The 22,971-nt window shown below is 44.6% G+C and overlaps 1 long non-coding RNA gene across 1 annotated transcript in view; it reads right to left on the bottom strand.

Moving 5' to 3' along the window:
- LOC128423521 (uncharacterized) overlaps positions 1-13,455 on the bottom strand; it is a 33,629-nt gene extending 20,174 nt beyond the window's left edge. Inside the window, exons 1-2 of the long non-coding RNA XR_008332782.1 lie at positions 13,198-13,455; positions 10,456-10,723 (exon numbers count right to left, since the gene is read on the bottom strand). This is a non-coding gene — a long non-coding RNA (uncharacterized LOC128423521). The remainder of the gene's footprint in view (positions 1-10,455; positions 10,724-13,197) is intronic.
- Positions 13,456-22,971: the final 9,516 nt, after the last annotated feature.

The following is a 22,971-nucleotide window of genomic DNA, read 5'->3' as shown; positions in this document are numbered from 1 at the left end:
CAGAGAAGGTCCCAGATTCAATCCCAGTCCTCTCCAGATAGACACGGAAGAGATCCCAGTCTGAAACCCTGGAGAGGCATGTGACCAACCCAAAGTCAGGTGAGCAGCACAGTTCTACCAAACCATCTGCTACTACCAGGTTCAATGCCTTGTAGCTTTAGCTAAAAGGTCTGGTAGCATGTGGTAGAGGAAATTCTGGTGTAATGCTACCTGTTAAAGAGGGGCGGCAGTGGTGGCAGCAAACAGTCTGACCTGGTATATTGCAGCTTTGAGAACATAAGAAGAGCCCTGCTGGAACAAGGCAAAAGCCTGGAGACCAGATGCCTACAAGAGGCCTGCAGGCAGGACCCGGGTGCAACACCACTCTCCCCACCTGCGATTCCCAGCAAAAGGCGTTCAAAGGCATACTGCCTCCAACAGTGGAGACAGAATATGACCATTGTGGCTGGTAGCCATTGGTGGCCTGACCTTTTCTATGCTCCTAAGACATGCGGGCAAACCATAGGCATATGGGGAAGGACGACGACATGATTCATGAGGGATCAGACTCACTGCTTCCTGGATGAGCTCATCCTTTTCTCATCTTGTGCTAAATAACTCCCAACAGCTTGTTCTCTACACCTCTATTTATACACATCATATTCTTTTCCCTGCTTCGGATCCTTTGCCTTTATCTGCCCAACATCTTACAGGAGCTAATAATATTCTGCATTGTTCCTTCGGTTCATTTCTGCTTTTAAAAAAGGGCAAAACAATAGCTGCATTTAAAAATAAAAAACTTACAGAACGCCAACATGGTTTGAACTTTTTCTCTTGCATTTCTTTTGTCAATAAATGATTTTAACAGGAACACTTCAATGGAAATGTCATTCTAAAACCCTTTAAAAAATATTGGGAATTTACTAGACTTACAGTGCAATCCTATACACATCTACTCAGAAGCAAATATCCTAAGAAGGCATATACCTGTCTACTTGGAAGTAAGTTGTTTTCAATGGGGCTAACTTCTAAGAGACCAGCTTCCACATACACATTTAAGCCTCGTTTAATTCAATGGGGCTTACATCCAAATGTGGAGGTACAAGATTGTGCTCTTATAGAATCTAAAGTTAGAAGAACGCTATTGTAAGGTATTTATAAAATGTTGCATGAGTTCAGCATGCCAATGTCATGCCAGGAGTTCAACATGCCAGAGTTTCAGAGCCTGCAGCTGTGAAGTCCTACATTGAGCAGGGGGGAATCGGGCTGAGCAGTGAATCACAGCAATCCTAGGGGGCTTCCTTATACCAGGTCAGCCTATTTGTCCATCAAGCCCAGAACTGCTTTCTGTCCCCAACAACTGTGACCTGGAAGAAGCCCTTGAATCAGCTGCAGCAGAGGGAGGGGAGGAGTTCTACTCTATTGGCTCAACTGAAAGACCTGAAACTTTTGGCTCCTCCTCTTTTTTAACCATCTCCATTCCAGGGGTTAATTATAAGAACTTTGTAAATAAAAACTTAAGTGCTTGAGTCGGCTTCACCCCCTCCTGCTTCCTATCTCTTTAAGAAATTTTAAAATATCCCTGTTTACCCAGGCATTTCGACACTGTTCCTGGCAAACCTGAGTTCACTGGTTGAGAATTTTTTAAACCATTATTTTTAAAGGATGTCTAAAAACTGGTTTTAGTTGTTGCTGCTGTTTTACCATTGCTGTATCTGCTGCCCTGGGCTCTTTCAGGAGGAAGGACAGGATATAAATCAAATAAACAAAAATAAAATGAATACATTCTGCCTCTGCAGTCTCCTAATCCACAGCACTGTAGCTTCTGAGCTGCTCTTAAGACCCAGCCCGTCTCCCAAATTCATCTATAATAGCTCAGAGTTAGATGCAGCAGAGCTCCAGGCCCCTCATAGCCTGGCACTGATGACGGGGCTTATTTTTGGCTTCTACGAGATGAAGAGTTCCACAGCTCCTAAGCTTTTAGCAGGAAATAGTTCCAATTGCCCAAACAACACCTCCCATTTTCTGAAATAATACTTCTACGAGGAACAAGGGAGCATTCTTGACAGCTCTGGAAGAACAATGTTCTCCAATTTCTCCCTCATCGTTTCTCAATTACACTTTATTGGCGGTATGTGTAGCATAATCGTGACAGGTAGCATCTCTAGGAGAGGTCAGGCTCTGAGCAAAAGAAATTGGATGGGCCCTGGAAACTGTGTACAATTATCCACTTTTCCTCCTTTTTTGACACTTAGAACCGAGTGGCTGCAAACTTTCACATCCTGCTCTGTACCTGACACTTTCTGCTTCTCACACACCTCTCCCTCACCAGGAGTGCTGGGTAAGCGATGCTGTCTGCTGACTACTCCCTTCGGGCACTTCCATGAAGGTCGGGGTTTTCTCTGAGTATTTGGTCTCAGCCTTCCTGACAAGGCCTCTCAGTCTGGGTGCTCTTGCCCCCCAAATCCTGACATCTTCTGGACAGGCAAAGGATTGCCTCTAGAATCACAGAATTCTAAAATTGGAAAGGCTCCCAAGGGCATCTAGTCGAACCCCCTGCAATGCAAGAATCACAGCTAAATCATTCCTTGGAGGTGGCCACCCAACCTCTCCAATGAAGGAGAATCTACCACCTTCAGAAGTAGTCTGTTCCACTGTTGAACAGCTATTACTGGCAGAAAACTCTTCCTAAGCTGGAATCTCCTTTCTTGTAATTGGAATCCATTGGTTTGGGTCAGGCATCCCCAAACTTGGCCCTCCAGATGTTTTGGGACTACAATTCCCATCATCTCTGACTATTGGTCCTGTTAGCTAGGGATGGTGGGAGTTGTAGTCCCAAAACATCTGGAGGGCCAAGTTTGGGGATGCCTGGTTTGGGTCGTACCCTCTGGAGTAGCAGAAAACAAGCTTGCTCCATCTTTCATGTGACAGCCCTTTGGCTATGGCTATCTTTTCTCCTCTCAGTCTCCTCTTTACCAAGCTAAACATAGCCAATTCCCTCAATTGTTCCTCATAAGGCTTGGTTTCCAGACCTTTGATCATCTTAGTTGCCCTCCATCTGCACATCTTCCAGCTTGTCAATACAGTGGTACCTCAGGTTAAGTACTTAATTCGTTCCAGAGGTCCGTTCTTAACCTGAAACTGTTCTTAACCTGAAGCACCACTTTAGCTAATGGGGCCTCCTGCTGCTGCTGCACCGCCGGAGCCCAATTTCTGTTCTTATCCTGAAGCAAAGTTCTTAACCTGAAGCACTATTTCTGGGTTAGCGGAGTGTGTAACCTGAAGTGTATGTAACCTGAAGCGCATGTAACCCGAGGTACCACTGTATCTTTCTTAAATTGTGGCACCCAGAAGTGGACACAGTACTCCATGTGTGTTCTGAGCAAAGCAGAATAGAAGACTACTATAGACTCAGTGTTTTTTTCTGTTGGTACTCACCAGTACATACTACCAGCACCTTCTCCACTTTCCCTCGGAGATGCTTCCTGAGGTCTCCGGAGGCCTCAGAACCTGACTTCTGGTGCCACCGGAAGTAGGTTCTGAGGTGGGGGGGGGAGGCGTGTGACATCATGCCACATGTGACACCACATGCACTGGGCATCCATAACCTGGGGCCCAAGTTGGCTCCCCTGATAGGAACTCAAGTGCGGCTGGTGAGAGCCATGTGGTTGAGCTGGAGCAACTAGCTCAAACCTCTTCATTGAGGGGAAACAATTGTCTTGATTGCCAATTTCCCCTTCAAGGTAAGGGGAAGTGACATAGCTCAGCCTGGCAGGGCAGCTTGCTCTGTGGTTTTAAATTAGACTTAAGCACGTCGGTTATATGAGACTGGTTATCCGACAAATGGTAAGGAATATTAGTTCACCCAGGAAATAAAAATGCTCTGTATGAGTGCTTGCCACTAAGCAAGGTGGGATGATGACGTACACTGAAGCCCTTCTCTGCTTAAAAGCCCTGGGGGAAGTGGAATCACATGTTGTTCTAGCAAGTCTGGAATAGCATAAAATCAGGCATTCTGAAACATATTAGCCTTTAAAAATGAGATATTTTAATTTAAACCACAGTGAGTCTTCTACCATGCGTATATCATTTCTGAGAAATACTTTTACACGTTTGGGGCGGGGGAGGGAGGTTAAAAAGGGACAAAATAAACTCCTGCATCAACAGATTAGATTTTATTTCCCCCAGGGAGCCATCTGGTGGTGATCCTTAGCCAATGCTTAATATATGTTTCTCTCAATGGAAAAGGATAGGTGTTTTTTTTAAAGGCAATCATATTCACGATGCCTCTCTATAAGCATTTAGACTATGCTGCCTGTACAATGTCAAGACAACAGGAAGATGTAAATTAAGCTTCTCTTGTACAAATGTGTGATATAGTTATTAGCCAGGTAGTGCAGAAAGCATAATACCTAAGCGACGAAGGGATTTATTTTTGTTGCTGCTGCTTCTGCTGGCTGGCTCAGTTTTTCATCTCCTGCTGTGATCTGACTCAGGGTCTCTCTATGGTTTGCTTTAATGGACACACAATGTACTCCGGCAAATAGCTCAGAGCAAGGTCATCTACAAAAATAGGAGCCCGATTCCTGGGATGTAGGGAAACTAAATTGCAGCAGTTCGATTCCCATTGGAGCGCTGCTTTTAGGAACAAAACTGAACACTAGTTTTTTAGGGTTTGAAGAGAAATTCTGCTATGATTCCGAACACTAACTTATTCAATTAATTATGCAATTATTATTTTTTATTAAAAGTTTTTGAATGTATCAGTTGCTTTTTTTGCCACAGCGACTCAAAGCAACTTGCAATATTTTAAGCAAAACAAAAACTTATATACAAACCACTGTAAAAAAAAAAATCTAAAATATAATTCCATTGAAAGGGAAATATAGAGAGCTCCAGATGAAAAGTGAGGCTGTATGTGCTGCATTTCATGAGTGGATTTCTTTTGTAAGCTACATTCTGGGCAAGCAGAACACCAGTTTCTGAAGGGGTAGCTAATTTGGTGCCCTCCAGAATGTGTTGGACTCCAGTGCCCATCAGCCCCAGTGAGCAAGGCCAATGGTCAGAGCTGACATGATCTGGAGTCTGGCAACACCTGGATATTATCACACTGGCTATTCCTGCTGTAGAGTGTTCCCTGTGATCCATGTACATTGCTTTATTTATTTATCTAGGCATTTTTTAAATACCACCCAGGAAACTGTGTCCAATGAGCAGTTCACAGTTGTAAATCAATAAAGTTTAAATACAAACAACAGTACGTACCAAAAAATACCAGGCAACTTACAAAAGCAACAGGAACACAGAATTCACAAAGTGCAGCCTAGAACCGTACAGCAGCATAACATCAGTAAAGGAGATATATACCCCACCCCTTCGCTCTGCAAATGTAGGGTCTTGTAAGTCTTGGCCTTAATTTGCAAGCAGGTCATTGAGATATCACAGGTGAGTCATTGGGAACAGGTTTGTTTGTTTGTTTGTTTGTTTTTAACACAGCTTTTCAGATTTCCCTCCAGTGCAAATCTGGATTCCAGGTAGTGGTGGGGGATATGGACTGTGATTTTGGGTCAGAAGCACCAATCTCATCGATCCCACCATAAACACCCATTGGGAATTGCTCTGTTTGGAAATACCTCCCCCCTGCACATACTGTTCTGGGTGTACTTCCCCACCCCCAGCCAATGGGGGTGGGCATGGAAGGAAGAAGGGGGAAGCCCTTTTGCACTCACAGAAGTCTTTTCATAGACTTCCATTATAGGGACTGGTTAGTTGAATCTGGCCCCTAGTGAACAGTGATGTGGGGTTTTATTTCTGGTGTTGCCAATTGACTTCTGTTTGTACTTTTAAAATCTGACTGTACTTTTAAAATATGTGTACTTTTATAATTTGATGCTATGATGCTTTCGTTTATTTTTATATTTCTTGTGCGATGAACTGTTTCAAAGACTTAACACCTTTTATTTTTATAAAATGAAAAATAGCAACGGCAATGTGCCCACACCCACCCCTTCCTTTGCTAAATGAAGAATGTGAAACTCCCAACCTAACACTGTAGCTACTGACCATTATTCCCACCCCTCATCCAGCAAACTTTTGATGCTTGATGGACAATTTCACACATAACATAAAGGCTAAACCAGGTTTGCCACAGAAGGTGGGCTTGCCTGCAACACTTAGCCAAACTACCACTCAGCATGGTTTGTCCATAGTTTACAGTTTGTTCTTGGGCTGTGTACACACTATCAGCTGAAAAGACCACTATTTTTCTCAAGTCAGACAAACTGGTTGTGGGGTGGGGGAATGCATCAAAACACAGCATGCCATTAGGAAAGACAGGGTAGATACATGATAGATCTGTGGCTAGTGTCATGGGTATACTGCTTCCGAAATCAGCAGTGGGAGCATACTAGATGCAGTACACAGCTATTGTCTGGAAGAGCAAAACCAGAGGCTAAACCACCAGGTTCAGACAAGAGACTAGGCCAAAGCGTAGGCTCAGCTCAGTGCAACAGCAGAATGACTGGTGAGGAGCAAAGCAGCCATGATTTCCTGCCCAGAAGCCCACTCATTTGCACTGAGCCAATGGTTTCACTTAGCGTTAAATGTGAAACAAGAAGAAAGTGTACATTCAACAGGATGCGGCAGCCAGTCACATAGGAATTCCTCCTTCCCCATACTGAGACATGATCAAAAATACACCAGTTTCCAGGCGCAAAGATAGTCTTGACCTAGTTAGCTTGTGCTGGCAGCTGTATCAGCCAAGTGCATTGTCTTCAGCAAAAGGGTAAATCTATTCCTGACAAACCTCAGTAAGATGTATGAAAGCCAAATTTGTTTCTTTCCCTGGAAACAAACCACCAGCAATGTTTTTGCACAACAGATGTTTCTTAGCAAGTATGTTAAAATAACTTCCCGCCCCCCAAAAAAGAATATATTTACATCCTGCGTCAGCAACCTCCAAAAAAACAACAAAAAAAACCAAAATCAGACAATACTTAGTGAGGTGAACCAAGGGTCCTAGTGTGTGGCTGCTTCCTAAGATGGTGAGTGGGGTGTGTGTGTCCTTCTAGGTAGCTTTTTCTAAAGTGAATGTGCAGGTGTCAGGAACATGGCTAGGAGATGTGGTGGCAGTAGGGCTTGCTCAGGGGGTCATGTGTCATGAACTGGCAGGACAATGAGGAAGGGGAGGAGGATCCCAGTGAGGGGTGTGCCTATGATTGATACACACTGGGGCAAGCTGAAGATGGGGAAGGGGAGGTTGGGGGCTTAGAAGGTACTCACGGGATATTGGAGGACGTCAGGAGGGTAGCAGACAGTTCACAGGCACCAGGGGAAGGAGACACAGAACCAGAGGTGCCCCATCTCTGCAGACATGGTAGGCTGTGAGGCATCAGGAACAGCAGGAAGTGCACTCCAGGAGACTGAGGGAGGCAAGGAAACACAGCCCAGCTTACTAATGGTCCAGGTGGAGATCATGGAACTCATTAGATCTGGGAGGAGGCTGTGGTCATGCAGCTGAATTAGGCTAAGGGCAGGTGAGGGTCATCTGCCTCATCAAGTGGAGAGGACAGTTGCTCAACTGGAGCAAACTCAGGTGCAGGAATCAAGATTGTGAAGGATAGAAGCGAAGCAAGGCAGAGACTCTGTGTCTGCTCAGCTTTCTCTGTTGATAGACCATGGCTTGGCTGTTTTGGGAATGCCACTGGACAATGACTTTGGGGCTGACCATGTGTGTTTCAACCCTGGATCTTCTGCAAAGGCAGAAACCTGACCTTGACTTTGGACCTTGCTTGTTGTATTAGACAATTCGGACTGTCTGACTGCTCTCTAATGTTACACTTGGGACTGTGTGCACAGTCAGGACTTAGCTCCAGGCACACTGGGGTTCAGGATACCCTGTAACATACCCTTGAACATGTGGGGGGGAAGGGTTATTTAACTAGAGGGTCCTTTTATACATCCTTTTTATTGTGCATCATGATAATTTTGCTCATGATGGTATTGGGGTGGTTATACGCAATCCCACTATCTATGCTGTTTGCCCCTGAAATGTTGGACATACTGCTTTGTTTCCAGTTTGTGCTTGTCCAGGACTGTAATTTCCCCTTCATGCAGCCAATTACTCAGTTGTTGCATGCCAAGGCCCTGTGACCCTGTTGCTCCCTAAGAGATGAATACCAAACCAGAAAGCAACATATAAGTTGGGTTCAAATAGGCCACAAATTTATTGATTACAGATGTGAATGGTTTGGCATAGGAATCAGGTAAAGCCATTTATTCCACTCCAGCCTGTCTGCTTGGGAGTGTATATAAGGGTAAACCACAAGGGGGCCCCATTGGAGAAGTGCTATGGCCCTAGCCCCTGCCTGGGCATCTGGACAGAAGCAGCTCCTTGTGGATCCCTTTAACAGAATACCCTTATCAAGGAGGGACAGGCAGGGGCTACAACCTCCCCTCCAGCCAAGACCCTATGCTTACCTTATGCCTAACCAAAACAAAGCTGTGACAATTGCTATGAGGTAGGTGAAAACCAAATGGCCGGTGCCAATTTGCTAAGTGAGAATATGGCAGCCAACAAAGTCCAGAACAAGGTCCTAAAAGGTAAAGGGACCCCTGACTGTTAGGTCCAGTCGCGGATGACTCTGGGGTTGCGGCGCTCATCTCACTTTATTGGCCGAGGGAGCCGGCGTACAGCTTCCAGGTCATGTGGCCAGCATGTGGCGAACCAGACCAGCGCACGGAAATGCCATTTACCTTCCCGCCGGAGCGGTACCTATTTATCTACTTGCACTTTGACGTGCTTTCGAACTGCTAGGTTGGCAGGAGCAGGGACTGAGCAACAGGAGCTCACCCCGTCGCAGGGATTCGAACTGCCGACGTTCTGATCGGCAAGTCCTAGGCTCTGTGTTTTAGCCCACAGTGCCACCCTCGTCCCTTGAGAATATGGCAGCCAACAAAGTCCAGAACAAGGTCCTAGTATGATAGTAAAACACAGGGAAAAGGGAGGCATCTGAAGGCAGCCCTGTTTAGGGAAGCTTTTAATGTTTAATAGATTATTGTATTTTAATATTCTGTTGGAAGCCGCCCAGAGTGACCGGGCGAAACCCAGCCAGATGGGCGGGGTATGAATAAATGAATGAATGAATAAATAAATAAATAAATAAAATATAATACAGTGGTACCTCACAAGACGAATGCCTCGCAAGACGAAAAACACGCAAGACGAAAGAGTTTTCAGTTTTTTGAGTCGTTCCGCAAGACGAATTTCCCTATGGGCTTGTTTCGTCTTGCGAGTTCTTGCGAGTTTGTTTCCTTTTTCTTAAAGCCGCTAAGCCGCTAATAGCCGTTAATAGCTGCTAAGCCTCTAATAGCCGCTAAGCCGCTAATAGCCGTGCTTCGCAAGACGAAAAAACCGCAAGACGAAGAGACTCGCGGAACGGATTAATTTCGTCTTGCGAGGCACCACTGTAATTAATATTAATAATAATAATATTGGCAGGGTGGGAGGTCTGGCAACGAGCTGGAGAGGAGGGCTGGGCAGGCCGCAACTAATTCCCCTGGGAGCTAACCCAAGCTACAGTCAGGGGCAGGCCCAACCGGCCAGTCCTCCCCAGCTGGCTACCAGATTGCGGGCAAGGCCATGGCCAGGCCGCAACACCTCCTGACTGTTAAAGGTAAGTGGACTTCGGAAGATAGTCAAACACGAGACACTAGAATGACAGAACGGCTCGGAAACTAACTACACCTGCAAGAACTGTTGGCATAAAACTCCCCCTGGGTACATAAGACAGCGATGATGGATTAACTCATCAGCTACGCACTTCGTTGATTGAATTCCCCTTTGCTTGTGTGTGTCTCTAAACTGAAGCAGCGGTCCTGAAGTATTACCCAAAGGCACCCTCTGGCGTTCACTTAAAGCAATTACCATCAAACAACTTGCCAGGTACAGTATATATCCTGAACAATAGGGCTTGCTTCTAAAATATTCCCTGACATGTGCTGCTCCTTATTTATGATGATATTTAGAGAGTTATGCTTTAACAGTATTGTCTTCAGCCTATCCATTTGGCTGCCTTTCTTGAGAATTTTTTTATGCACAGCTATTGTTGTCCACATTGTTTGGGCGTTGAAGGCTTAGAATACTATATAGCAGTCTTCCCCAACTTGGTGCCTATTGGATATTTCAGACTGCAGTTCCCATCAGCCACAGACAGTGTGCCCAAAGGTCATGGAAGATGAGAATTGTAATCCAAACCACCTGGAGAGATGTGGGGTTTTATAAGAGGATTAGAGGCCGAGCGAACATTTCAGTCTTAGCACTGATGAGAAGAAGGGCTATTAGGATAGTGGAGTTCTTCTTCAATAAAAAGGAAGGTGCTGGGTGGTCGTACCTTTCTGTTCAATTAAGGATTTAATGCTACCCGGGAACAATGTGTATAGGTATCCTCCCACTAACTGTACAAATGATTGACTCACGAGTGACTGCATATATGTGTGGTGCCAGTAGATCAATTCAAACTTGGAAATAATGGGAGAGAGCTGGAAAGTCCTTGTGGCTCATGAGAAGACCCTCCATAGACCCTAAAGAGATTTTAAAGGCTTAAAAAAAAAAGAATTTATGGACTCCAAAATGGCACACAGGAGCTCTCATCCCCCACTCATCAGCTGTTGGGCAGGAAGCTTCATTGCAGTGGGCTTGGACATGCTGCTCCCTGCCCTTTCTGGCAATCTGGAGACAAAGGTACTGTATAAAAGAAAAGAAGAGAAAAAACAGGTGTTTAGAAGCTTTTCAGAGGGTGCCCTGCACTTTGCACCATTTAACTTATGCATGCAGGAGCCCAGAACGTAACCCCCACATAAGTGGGGAGTTGCCTGTACTTTCCTTAGCATTTAGTACTTTCAATAAAACAGAGAAAGAGCTAGCAAAGCCGATTCTGGAATTAGGTTGGGAAAGTTGACTCTGCAAGTCCCAGCAACACCTCTAATACTTGTCTCCGAATCAAGATGGACAGATTATTTGTAAACATCCTGAATTTAGCAGAAGTGTTTGCGGGGAGAGGGTGGTTGCAGGATTAGACTTCATGGGCACAAACTCTGGCAGTTATGCTGGTGCGAAATACTGTGCCATATTGAAATAAGCTGCATTTGCTACGGATGTGCATTAGAGGGCAGCCTACTGCAAATACAGAAAGTACACTACCGTACTTCACTGAAAACACACAGCTTATTTTGCTATTCCACTTAGTAGCTTAAATGAAGGGTGATGCGGAAGCCCATCTCCCCTTGCTGAACAATCCCCAATCAAGACAGGGTTTCCACGAAAAGTTCTGCAGTTTTCTGCATTTAAGAAAAGTGCAATGGAGACGATTGGGAGAGTTAAATGGCTCAGGATGGCATAAGGAAAGACAATGTAATTTTGCCCAGTACCAGCTGAATGAATATGAATGTTAATCTGCCAACACACTTCATTTTCAACTCTCTACAAAAGGAGCAGCAGGGAAACAACTTGACCTGCATGGAGGTGTGTACAAAACATCAATGCCCTTTTTGCACAGGAGCCTATAAATGGGTCTGAATTGCATATTGAATGCCCCTTACAGCAGCAGGAAAATCAAAATATGAGTTAGGACAGGCGTCAGCAGACTCTTTCAGCAGGGGGCCGGTCCACTGTCCCTCAGACCTTGTGGGGGGCCGGACTATATGTTGCCATGATTATGACCCGCATTTTTTACAAAAACCCTTATTGGTACCAACCCCAACGTTGCCCAAATGTGATTTTTTTTGGGGGGGGGGGAGGGTGTTCCCTCACACACCCATGCTGCTTCCTTTGCGTTTTACACATTGACAATTATTATTTCTCTCATAAGGCGGGGTGGGGGGCTGAGGTAAGTGTGCCATTCCTGTCAGTCCTGGAGAGCATGTACGCATGTGTGGGTGAAGGGAAAAGCCGCTGTCCACACTAAGTCAGGCCGGCGCCGCTCAAGCAAAAACATTATTTTCCCCATGTGAGGGAAGAGGAGGCAGCAGTGGCCATTTACCTCTACATGGCTCGCACCGTGTAGCTAATGAGTGGACTCCCCAGCAGAGCGCAGAACTGCTTTGGAGTGCAGCCACCCAGGCGCTCCCCGCTTCCTCTGGTGGGGAGCACTGCCGCCACAGACACCGGTAGGCATCACTCCTGAGGCGCCTCTGAGCCCCTGCCACCGCAACTGCCCTTCCTGAGGTCATTCGCCGGCAGATCCATGGTGGAAATCCAAACTGTGGCTCCTTTTCCCTCTTCCCTAACCCCCACCCTGGCAGAAAAGATTGCTGCGCGCGCATGATGGACGGAGAAGGGGCTTGTCTCCAGCAGTCGCCCACCTCACTTTTGACCCCCAAGCCTGGCTGAGTCGCCCAAACCATTGCATGCGCACGTGCACACACTATGGCAGCTGCCTGGATTTCCGGACCATCCACCAGGCAGACCTTGAAGGCAATTGGGCCTGATCCAGCCCACGGGCCTTGGTTTGCTAACCCATGAGTTAGGACCTGCTCACTAAGTGTCATGGCTTTTTGCAGTTTTATTTGATTTTATTTTCATATATGGGAACATCCTCTTATTATTGTTGCTGGATTACGAGCATTGCACAGGGCACATGCCTCTTTGTAGATCTTTGCTACTACAGAGCCTGCGGTCACCTGCAGCTGGGTGGTCACAGAATTCTGTGCCTCCCAGGGCACCATAGTAATCCATCGTACGTGCATTTGATGTGCAGGATTTCAGCCATATGTGGTTGAAGGTGGACTGCTTGAAAGTGTGCACGTCCCAAGGAAGGCAGAGAACTTAACAGCTCTTTTCATGCCAGGTAACCCAAGTGGAACCAGCACGAAAAGAGCCTTGAAGCTCTGCGCCTTGCTTGTGGGGGCAAGGACTGCTCAGTGCAGAGACTCTGGAAGCTCTGTGGATGCTCCCTCTACCCCCTTCTAACCATGAGGCTGCTCCAAGCATTTGACTATACAATATTTTCACATATAAGACGTAACCCTTGAAGCCAAACCCCCATGTAAGCGGATGGGTTACTGTACCATTATCATTGGTGCCTTTGGGCAGCTGCCTCAGACTCATACCTTGTTTTTAAGGAAGTCTATGGCCCTCCTAGAAAGAAAGTTATCGGACAAAGTGTGTAGGTGCCTTCTAAGCAACTTCTGTGAAATTAAGAGTAAATGTGATGTGTCCACCTTGTTTATATTTCCTGGTAGTGTTGTTCTTAGACAGCAACAGCATCTCTCTCTCTGTGTGTAATCAATGTGGTGTAATCTCCTCAAATGGGAGCAGCAGGAATATAGTTGACTTCCCATGGTAACAATAAAGTTGCCAGGGCTTGTTGTCTCTTTAATTATATGTCCTGTGGCATTCCCCATGGCAGCCATTTTATGTTATACCAAGCCCTGTAGCAGCCATTTTGTGCTATGCCACCACCACCACCCCACGTCCTGTGGCAGCCATTTTGTGCTACGCGACCCCCACCGCCCTGTGACAGCCATTTTGTGCCTGGCACCCACCAGCGCTCTCTCAGAATTTGAAATGTGCCTGCTGGTTTCAAAAAATTGGTACCCCTTAGTGTAGCAGTTATGCTGAACAATGCTAAAAATGAGCAGCAAGCTCTTAGGCAACCTAAATGAACCTGGAAAACATTTAAGTGCTTTGTTTTGTTTTTTAGAAACTTGAAAACACAAGGTGGGGCGTAAACTGAAGGCGATTAGCCCCTTTCTGAAGTAGGAAAAAACCAAACACTTCTTGCCTTTAACAAAGAACAGACACATGTTAACAGAACCAGATGAAACTTTTCGCGATGGAGAGACAGCCGAATGGATGCCTGATCTTTAAATTCCACTGGGGATCTATGGCGGGGGGTGAATTGGTTGCAGATGGGCAGTTTTCTGTAACAGAAGTAAACAGGCTTTGAGAAAATGCAGATTTTATTGGGTGTGCGTGCATATATCATAAGCCTTTATTGTGCTTTATTCCTTTTCCTTTTTTTTTTACATTAAAAACTTAGGTGAGCATTCCAGCGAGGAATGTTGATTAAGATTTCCATTTAGCAATATTAAAGCCCCAATATATATTTTTTTAAAAGCCTCATAAATACCAAACCAACTCCCCTTGTCAGAATGAAGAAAATACAGGTTTGTTTATTTTGCCCAGCCCTCCCCAATCTCATGCCCTCTAGTTGTTTTGGACTATAATTCCCATCATCCCTAAACTTTGGTCATGCTGGCTGTGGTTGATGGAATTATAGTCCAAAACACCTGACAGTACCAGGTTGGGGGAAGGCTGCTTTAGCCAGAGTGGATAGGAAGCAAAAATCATAAGGACTGGTGGTGGTGGGTAGTTTTCATAAGCATTTAACCGGTGCAATTTTTCTAGAAAAAGAGGTGTCAGAACTCACTATGAATGCTTCATAAAAGCAATTGCACCCACCTGAGAGGTGCCAGAACTGAGTCCCAGTGAGTTCTGGCAGAAAAAGCCCTGCTTTTACCAGTTTCATGATGGGCAGAAACGCAGCAGGTGTATCTGCCCCTATCAGTAAACCTCCATGTCTGCTGAATTTCCCGAGAAACAGTTGTGCAGCCAAGCGCACACCACAACCTACTCCGTTGGCTACAACTTAATGTTTCTTTCAAGGGTAATTTCAGTGGGGAGGGACCCTGTGAGCAATAGGGAAGACCTCTGAGGGAGCTTATGTGCCTGAGGGCAGCACGTTGGTCACCCCTGGAATCATCAGAAATGAAGTTAAGGAAGGACAGGGGATGTTTTACGTAGCATGTTGACGTGCAGCCTGCAAGGAAAGACATGGAACTTTCCAAAATATAGCAGAATGTTAGGAAGTCGTGGCTTTTTTTTCAGACAGAAATTTCCGGAACTCAGTTCCGTCACCTCTCAGGTGGGTGCCATTGCTACTCTAAGAGAGCGAGGGAGGTGTTTATGGCGAGTTCAAGCACATCTTCTTCTAGAAAAATAGCACTGGAGGAAGTTATGATTTGTAGGATCTTGCATGCATGCAGAACATCACAGCTTGACAGAAAATATTGCTGTCTGTTTTACAACCACAGTTGTATGCTCCTTATTTTTGGATGTTTGATAAGTTGACATCTTTTGAGAATATAACCTGTTTGCAGGGAGAAAAGGCATCTTAAAAGAAGAAGCTGTTAACTGCTCGCTTCGACTTGAGGGCAGCAGCACAACCTTCCCCTTTGCTGCGGGAGTTGCATGGCCTAGCCACAATCAGGCCAGCTGTTCCCTTGAACCACAGGGTGACATGATGGTCCAGGTGAACTTCAGATGTGTTAAGAAAAATATGTAAAGCATGCACCAGCAATGCTCTTTGCTGACCTGGCTGTCCCAGGATTGGAGGAGCACCTCAAAACACACTGGCATGCATCAGTCTGCACACTCTTTCCCCTCCTCATTGGGTTGCAGTGTGTCAGTTTGCTTGCAGTGTTTCATTGCTTACAGGGATTAGTAGAAAATTACCTCAACACGTCTTTAATTCATGAGTAGAGTCTCTGAAATATTTATTATGTTTATAGATTTGACAAAATAAGACAAGTGCACTCGTTATACAGAACGCGCATCAACGAAAATGTCCAGTGACTGACATGTAGGGTTTACTTCCACATAGAATTAAGAAATCTGCACATGGGTAATACTGGCACATCACACACCTGAACACGAAGTCCTGCGGGCATAATAAAGGAGATTCGCCACAACACAGATCACCCAGCAGCACAAGAAACTTTTTTATTATTATTTTTAGAAGTGCAATCAGTATAGGGTGAGATGAATGGGCTTCCAGCAGTTTCCCTGGATGTTTGATAAGTCCAGGATCAGCCCATCTAGTTCAATAATGTCTACACTAACTGACAGCTGTTCTCCAGGGTTTCAGGCAGGAGTCTTTTTCTGGAATCATAGAACTGTAGAGTTGGAAGGGACCACGGGGGTCATCTAGTCCAACCCCCTACAAGCCCAACATGGGGCTTGAACTCACAACCCTGAGATTAAGAGTCTGTTGCTTTACTGACTGAGCTATGGAGATGCCAGGGATCTCCTTTTGCGCTCAAAGCATGAGCTCCGCCACTGAGCGACATACCTACTGTTCAGTTTACAAGCCGACTGAGGAAAAGTCACGCATTCGTTTTTGGTATTTGACTAACATTTTATGTGCCTCTCTGTAAGTGTTGTAGGACTGCAGCCTTAAATTATGCACGGCTTATTCATTGGTTTCAATGGGATTCATGTCCAAAGTAGCTGTAGCATGGCATGGGAAACCAGTTTGCCAAAGAGATTTAGTTCAGGCCTTATACAAGAGTGCATACTGGATATTGAAATATATATATTTGGTGTTTGTTTTATGGATTTGTAAAGCCTTGATTTAAAAGGGTTCATCACTCAGTGCCCCGCCCTCGATGTTTTGGACCCCATTTTCCACCAGTGCCTGCTGGCACAGCCCTGTCCCCCCCCCATGTGACTGTGATTGTGTAGAAGGGAACACCTGAAGAGTAAACACAAGTTTCACATCTCTTTAGTAAAGTAGGGTTTATAAGGGGAGTTCCATAGCATTTAAAGCACATGACTTCCCCCGAAGTATCCTGGGAACTGTAGTTCCTCCATAGAGACTTAACACTTCCTAATACCCATATCAAACTACAGGTCCCAGGGTTATTTGGGGGAAGTCATGTGCTTTAAATGTGAGTTGGATATGCTTTAAATGTATGGTACAGATCTGGCCTAAGGCCCTCTTCTCTCCTTCCTAGTGTAGTTCATTCTCCTGTGATTCCTAACAATTTAATACAATGGCCCTGTGTCTTCTAGGTTATGAAGAGATACTTCCCCAGCCCTATTCCAGACAAGTGTGTGTGTTAGGAAAGGTGAAAACAAAAGGGGGAAACTCCCTGTATCATTCAGTTTTCTACTAACCATGCCCTACTTTTTCCAAACATCAGACGTGCTAAATCATTTTCTGGACTGGACCACCTGAGGGTGCAGTCTGTTTCCCCTAAATCCCCACATATGGAAAATTAGATTCCACACAGAATGGTTCTCATTTAGATTTCTTCTTGACAATCTACTTTGCTATTTGCAGGGAATTTGCATGTGTGTGGAGGTGCATTCCGTCATAAATAACCCCACCTGTCATCTAAGAGTCCCCGAAATAGGTTGCTAAGTCTCCGAGTCAAACTAGACGTTAAGTGGGAGATCCATGACTGAGTTGGCTGATGTTTTCTGTTCTTTGGGGGGTGGGGAACAAACCCCCACGTTTAAAATAGGTGCAGGCAGTTGCATGTTTGTATGCAGCATGGGTGTGCTGGGGGGGGGGGAGGTGTTGAACTGTTTTCACCCTGTGCAATTTCCCCAATCTGAATAGCTCTCCTAACTAACTCTATTCACCCTGCAGGAGAGGGAATACTGTCAACAGCTGCTGGGTCAATGTTCTCCCCACTCCTAGAACTAACAGCAGCTGTGCAGGGAGGGGCAATTTAGAGCGGGGAAACATCAGTGGAGAAAGTGTTAAACGTCCCCTCCCCTGGGTGGAATTTTCTGATCAAATTCAGGACCCCCCCAATCTGTTTTAGAATGAATTAAATAGAACCACCCTCCCACACATGAGTGATTTGTTCCCCAGTCTGTGAAATACCTCTACTTAGATCCTCCTAATCAGTGTTTTATAGCCTTGTTGTTTAGTCGTTTAGTCGTGTCCGACTCTTCGTGACCCCATGGACCAGAGCACGCCAGGCACTCCTGTCTACTACTGCCTCCCGCAGTTTGGTCAGACTCATGTTTGTAGCTTCGAGAACACTGTCCAACCATCTCATCCTCTGTCGTCCCCTTCTCCTTGTGCCCTCCATCTTTCCCAACATCAGGGTCTTTTCCAGGGAGTCTTCTCTTCTCATGAGGTGGCCAAAGTATTGGAGCCTCAGCTTCACGATCTGTCCTTCCAGTGAGCACTCAGGGCTAATTTCCTTAAGAATGGATGCGTTTGATCTTCTTGCAGTCCATGGGACTCTCAAGAGTCTCCTCCAGCACCATAATTCAAAAGCATCAATTCTTCGGCGATCAGCCTTCTTGATGGTCCAGCTCTCACTTCCATACATCACTACTGGGAAAACCATGGCTTTAACTATACAGACCTTTGTTGGCAAGGTGACGTCTCTGCTTTTTAAGATGCTATCTAGGTTTACCATCGCCTTTCTCCCAAGGAGCAGGCGTCTTTTAATTTCGTGACTGCTGTCACCATCTGCAGTGATCAGGGAGCCCAAGAAAGTAAAATCTCTCACTGCCTCCATTTCTTCCCCTTCTATTTGCCAGGAGGTGATGGGACCAGTGGCCATGATCTTCTTTTTTTTGATGTTGAGCTTCAGACCATATTTTGCGCTCTCCTCTTTCACCCTCATTAAAAGGTTCTTTAATTCTTCCTCACTTTCTGCCATCAAGGTTGTGTCATCTGCATATCTGAGGTTGTTGATATTTCTTCCGGCGATCTTAATTCTGGCTTGGGATTCATCCAGCCCAGCCTTTCGCATGATGAATTCTGCATATAAGTTGAATAAGCAGGGAGACAATATACAGCCTTGCCGTACTCCTTTCCCAATTTTGAACCAATCAGTTGTTCCATATCCAGTTCTAACTGTAGCTTCTTGTCCCGCATAGAGATTTCTCAGGAGACAGATGAGGTGATCAGGCACTCCCATTTCTTTAAGAACTTGCCATAGTTTGCTGTGGTCAACACAGTCAAAGGCTTTTGCATAGTCAATAAAGCAGAAGTAGATGTCTTTCTGGAACTCTCTAGCTTTCTCCATAATCCAGCGCATGTTTGCAATTTGGTCTCTGGTTCCTCTGCCCCTTCGAAATCCAGCTTGCACTTCTGGGAGTTCTCGGTCCACATACTGCTTAAGCCTGCCTTGTAGAATTTTAAGCATAACCTTGCTAGCGTGTGAAATGAGTGCAATTGTGCAGTAGTTGGAGCATTCTTTGGCACTGCCCTTCTTTGGAATTGGGATGTAGACTGATCTTCTCCAATCCTCTGGCCACTGCTGAGTTTTCCAAATTTGCTGGCATATTGAGTGTAGCACCTTAACAGCATCATTGTTTAAAATTTTTAATAGTTCAGCTGGAATATCATCACTTCCACTGGCCTTGTTATTGGCGATGCTTTCTAAGGCCCATTTGACTTCACTCTCCAGGATGTCTGGCTCAAGGTCAGCAACCACACTACCTGGGGTGTACGAGACATCCATATCTTTCTGGTATAATTCCTCTGTGTATTCTTGCCACCTCTTCTTGATGTCTTCTGCTTCTGTTAGGTCCTTTCCACTTTTGTCTTTTACTATGGTGTTCTATAACCTGGAGCAGGAACCAGCAAGCTACTCCAGTATCCCTGCCAAGAAAACTCCATGGACAAAGGCAACAAAGGTTCTATAGCCTACCTGAATCCAAAGGGATCCCTTGCCCCTAGGCTAGACAGTGAACAATCTCCTATGGGTGTTGTTGTTTTTTTGTTTTTGTTTTTTTGTAACACATGAACCAGACCTCAAACTACTGGAAAATGACTGCATTTTTAGATACTTCTCTGCAGTTGATTAGAAGCTGGTATCATGGCCATTAGAGGACACAATGAGGCAGCAAATATTGTGGGGCAGGGGGTATGGGGTCATATGGCTTGCTCAACTTCCCCACCCTCAGGTGTGGAGGGCGATGCTGCCTGCTAACTGTCAGTCTGGTTTGCTTTTGTCTCTAGCACCAAAATGTATTGGGCCAGCCCTGTAAACAAGTAGATTAGGCAGCAATCCTATGCAAACTTATTGGGGACTAAGTCCCCTTTAGTACCATGGAAGTCACTTCTGAGGAAACATGCATAGGCTCACACTGTGGGGGTCTCATAAAACTTCAGGTTTACTAGGGAGTAAGTCCTATGGAGCTCAGTGCCACTTATTTCTGAGTAAGGAATGCTTAGGCTCCCATTGCTAAACCTCTTTGTGTGCTTTCCAGAGGCTCACATTTCATGTGCAAGACCACCCTTCCAATAGAGTGACCCAGTTAAGCACTACTAAAAATGAGGCTTTATGTCACAAAAAAGGGCACCTTTGCATTAAAAAAATGCATGTGGTATATGTATAGATGTGAATTTAGAAATAATTACTATAATTTAGAAATACAGCACTGTACATCACACTATAGTGGAGAAGACACCCTGTGAGTTGTGTGTTTGCTGCGGTATTAGCAGTTGAAGGGCAACTTCATGGCTCCTGCTCTCCCTCCTCTGTGGTTCTTTATCTTTAAACTAGATCTGGACCTCTAAGAGATGACAGCTTCAAACAGAAGACTGTTTTCCGACAGGCCTCCAGAATAGAGAACCAAAGGAGGGCACAACATACTATCCTATACCCACTGGTGAAAGTTGTAATGTTTGAGGGGGAGATGTATTTGCACACATGTGCAAGGCATGTGCCAGGAGCCCGCAAGGACTTATGTTCCCAACTGCATATCCTTGCATATTTACAAACAATTATCTGTCTCATGAAAGAGCCATCAGATGTACCAGCCCTCTTTTCTGCAGTGGTCTTGTATAGCTACAAAGGAATCCAGCTTTCTACTACTTTAGGCCCCCATTGCAGGAGGTTGCACCCTTCTCTGTCCCCCACCCCAGCACATACTGATGTCGAAGCAAGGGAAACATTGCCATGTGTCTCCTTAGCATTCAAGTTATTACTGTGGTCTGAGCTATGATGCCTGTATTCTAAAATGTAGAGATATCTAGAACATACATGGTGACCTAACCTGGCAGAGTCTACAACTAATGACCACTGAGAAGAAATGGGAGTCAGTCTACTACATGATGCATTTTTATAGAACACGCCCCTGAAATGTGCACAAACTGAGAAACACCTAAGATCTTTTGACTGAAAATAAGTTTCTTCATTGTTTTATTTATAGCATAATCTTTTGGTGTTGTTTTTTTAAAGACACAGTTCTAGAAGTAAAATTGACATGCACTTGCAAGGAAACATATGGATATGTTTTTTTATAATCATCTCATATAGGAAAAATAATTAATTTAACAGAATCAGGAATAGAATATTCTTGTACGACACTGTTAAAAGCATTTATACGATATAAACGTGACTATTGGACACTTAAAACAGCTACTAGAAATTGTTTAAATAAGCCACACAGTCTTCAACTAGCAGCAGGAATTTCACACATCCACAACACTTCTCTCTTCCACACAAGTTTATATACACTGAATAAGTCGTTAAATATTGCACTTATTGGCCCATGATCCCTCCGGTTAGAGGTGTTCAAAAATAGAAAACAAATCTATTTTTTTAAAATAACATTTTCATGCCACATTTAAGACACTTCAGTTCCACAAACACTATTAAATAGTATACACATTCTGACAGTTCCAACTGAATCACAACACAGTGGACATTTACCAACAATATATTGAACGGGAATTACAGCACGGTTTCCATTTAACACTAGTTTGCAAGGTACATGTCAGAATTACCCATTTCTGTCAATTTCATCCTGGTAAGTCCTAATATCTCTTTCCTATGTTTAGGGAGGGATGTAGGATAGCTGGGAGGTCTGGGTGTGTTCTCTCCCCTTAAAATGCCGGGGGGCTGTGTCCATCTGTTCCACTGCAAAACTAAATATGAGCTCTATAGCTTGTGAAATTACCACAGGCACTTCCTAGCGATAAGGTGAATTTCTTGGCAAATCCCACAAAGTGGGGTATGAGGATGGGGGGAGAGATATAAGGAAAAGGATTGTAAATGATTTAGATTTTGTTGTGGCTAAACCAGTGTATGGAATGAATTGGCATGAGACGTGCAAGAGATATTTGGTCAAGTAAGGCGAAAGATTTACACGATCTGAAGAGAAACCAGAGTATTGATTGATTGATTGATTGATTTGGTCAAGTGACTTATTAAGCAGTTTGATAGAATAAGTGTTAACAGAGACTTTAAAAAAAAAACAAAACGAAAACACCACCACCACACTATATACCTGACTTGTGAAGAAAAATAATTTATAAATATTAAAGCTGACTTGTATTTTGAATTTGTCAGTGGGATGCTCGACAGAACCAAGTTCTAGTTGGGTATGAAAGAAACAGAAAATCCTGTAATTGACCTAATTATCTGACAGGCGTAAATTAGCAAGGATTGGTCTGTGGTAGTTATGGGGATTCTGCTATGAATCCAGCTCTGTCATAACTTTTCTGATTCCCAGAAGAGTTAGTCCAAAGGTACTTCGTCCACTCTAAACTGTGTATTGATGTAGACCAACTGGTAGTTTATTAAAGAAAACGATCTATACTTTGAATGATGCCTCAAAGCTACCTGAGATACGCTTTTTGGACTTTCTAACATAAAAAAACATGTATGACAATCTGCCCGTATCTCAGGGAATCACTTCCCTTAAGAAGACCCTTCATTTCCTGTCACTCATAACTGTACTGGCTTGGCAAAATGAATAAGGATGGCACAGGCTTCTGTGGAAAACAAACAAACAAACAAAAAGCAAAACACAAGCATCTTCACAATCCAGTATTAACTGCAGATTTCTCCAACATAATCTGGGTGGAATATATGCAAACTTTGCCATGGAAGGAACAGCTACAGTGTTTTGATTCAGGAAAAGTGGATGTGCATCAGTACCCTCAGGAAAAAGGACCCCCTATTCAACAAGACCCCCCATTTACACAGTGCCATCACAAAACATGCTCATTGAAAACTAGCTCTAGCAACTGTCTGTGACTGACAAAACTGCTATCAACAGACATAAATCTTGCACCACTGTTAAGTCTCCTAGAAAACACAACATTCTGACAATTCCACACATTAGGATCAAACTCCAATGAACATAGTGCACCATTAAATAGCACTTCATTCTTAAAATAAATAAGGTGCAGGCAGTACAGCTGGACATAGCAGAGCTGAGCTGAC

The sequence above is a fragment of the Podarcis raffonei genome, chromosome 11, assembly GCF_027172205.1.
Source record: "Podarcis raffonei isolate rPodRaf1 chromosome 11, rPodRaf1.pri, whole genome shotgun sequence".
NCBI classification, from domain to species: Eukaryota; Metazoa; Chordata; class Lepidosauria; order Squamata; family Lacertidae; genus Podarcis; species Podarcis raffonei.
Note: the sequence above shows the minus strand (reverse complement) of the source record. Positions and strands in the feature narration are given on the sequence as shown.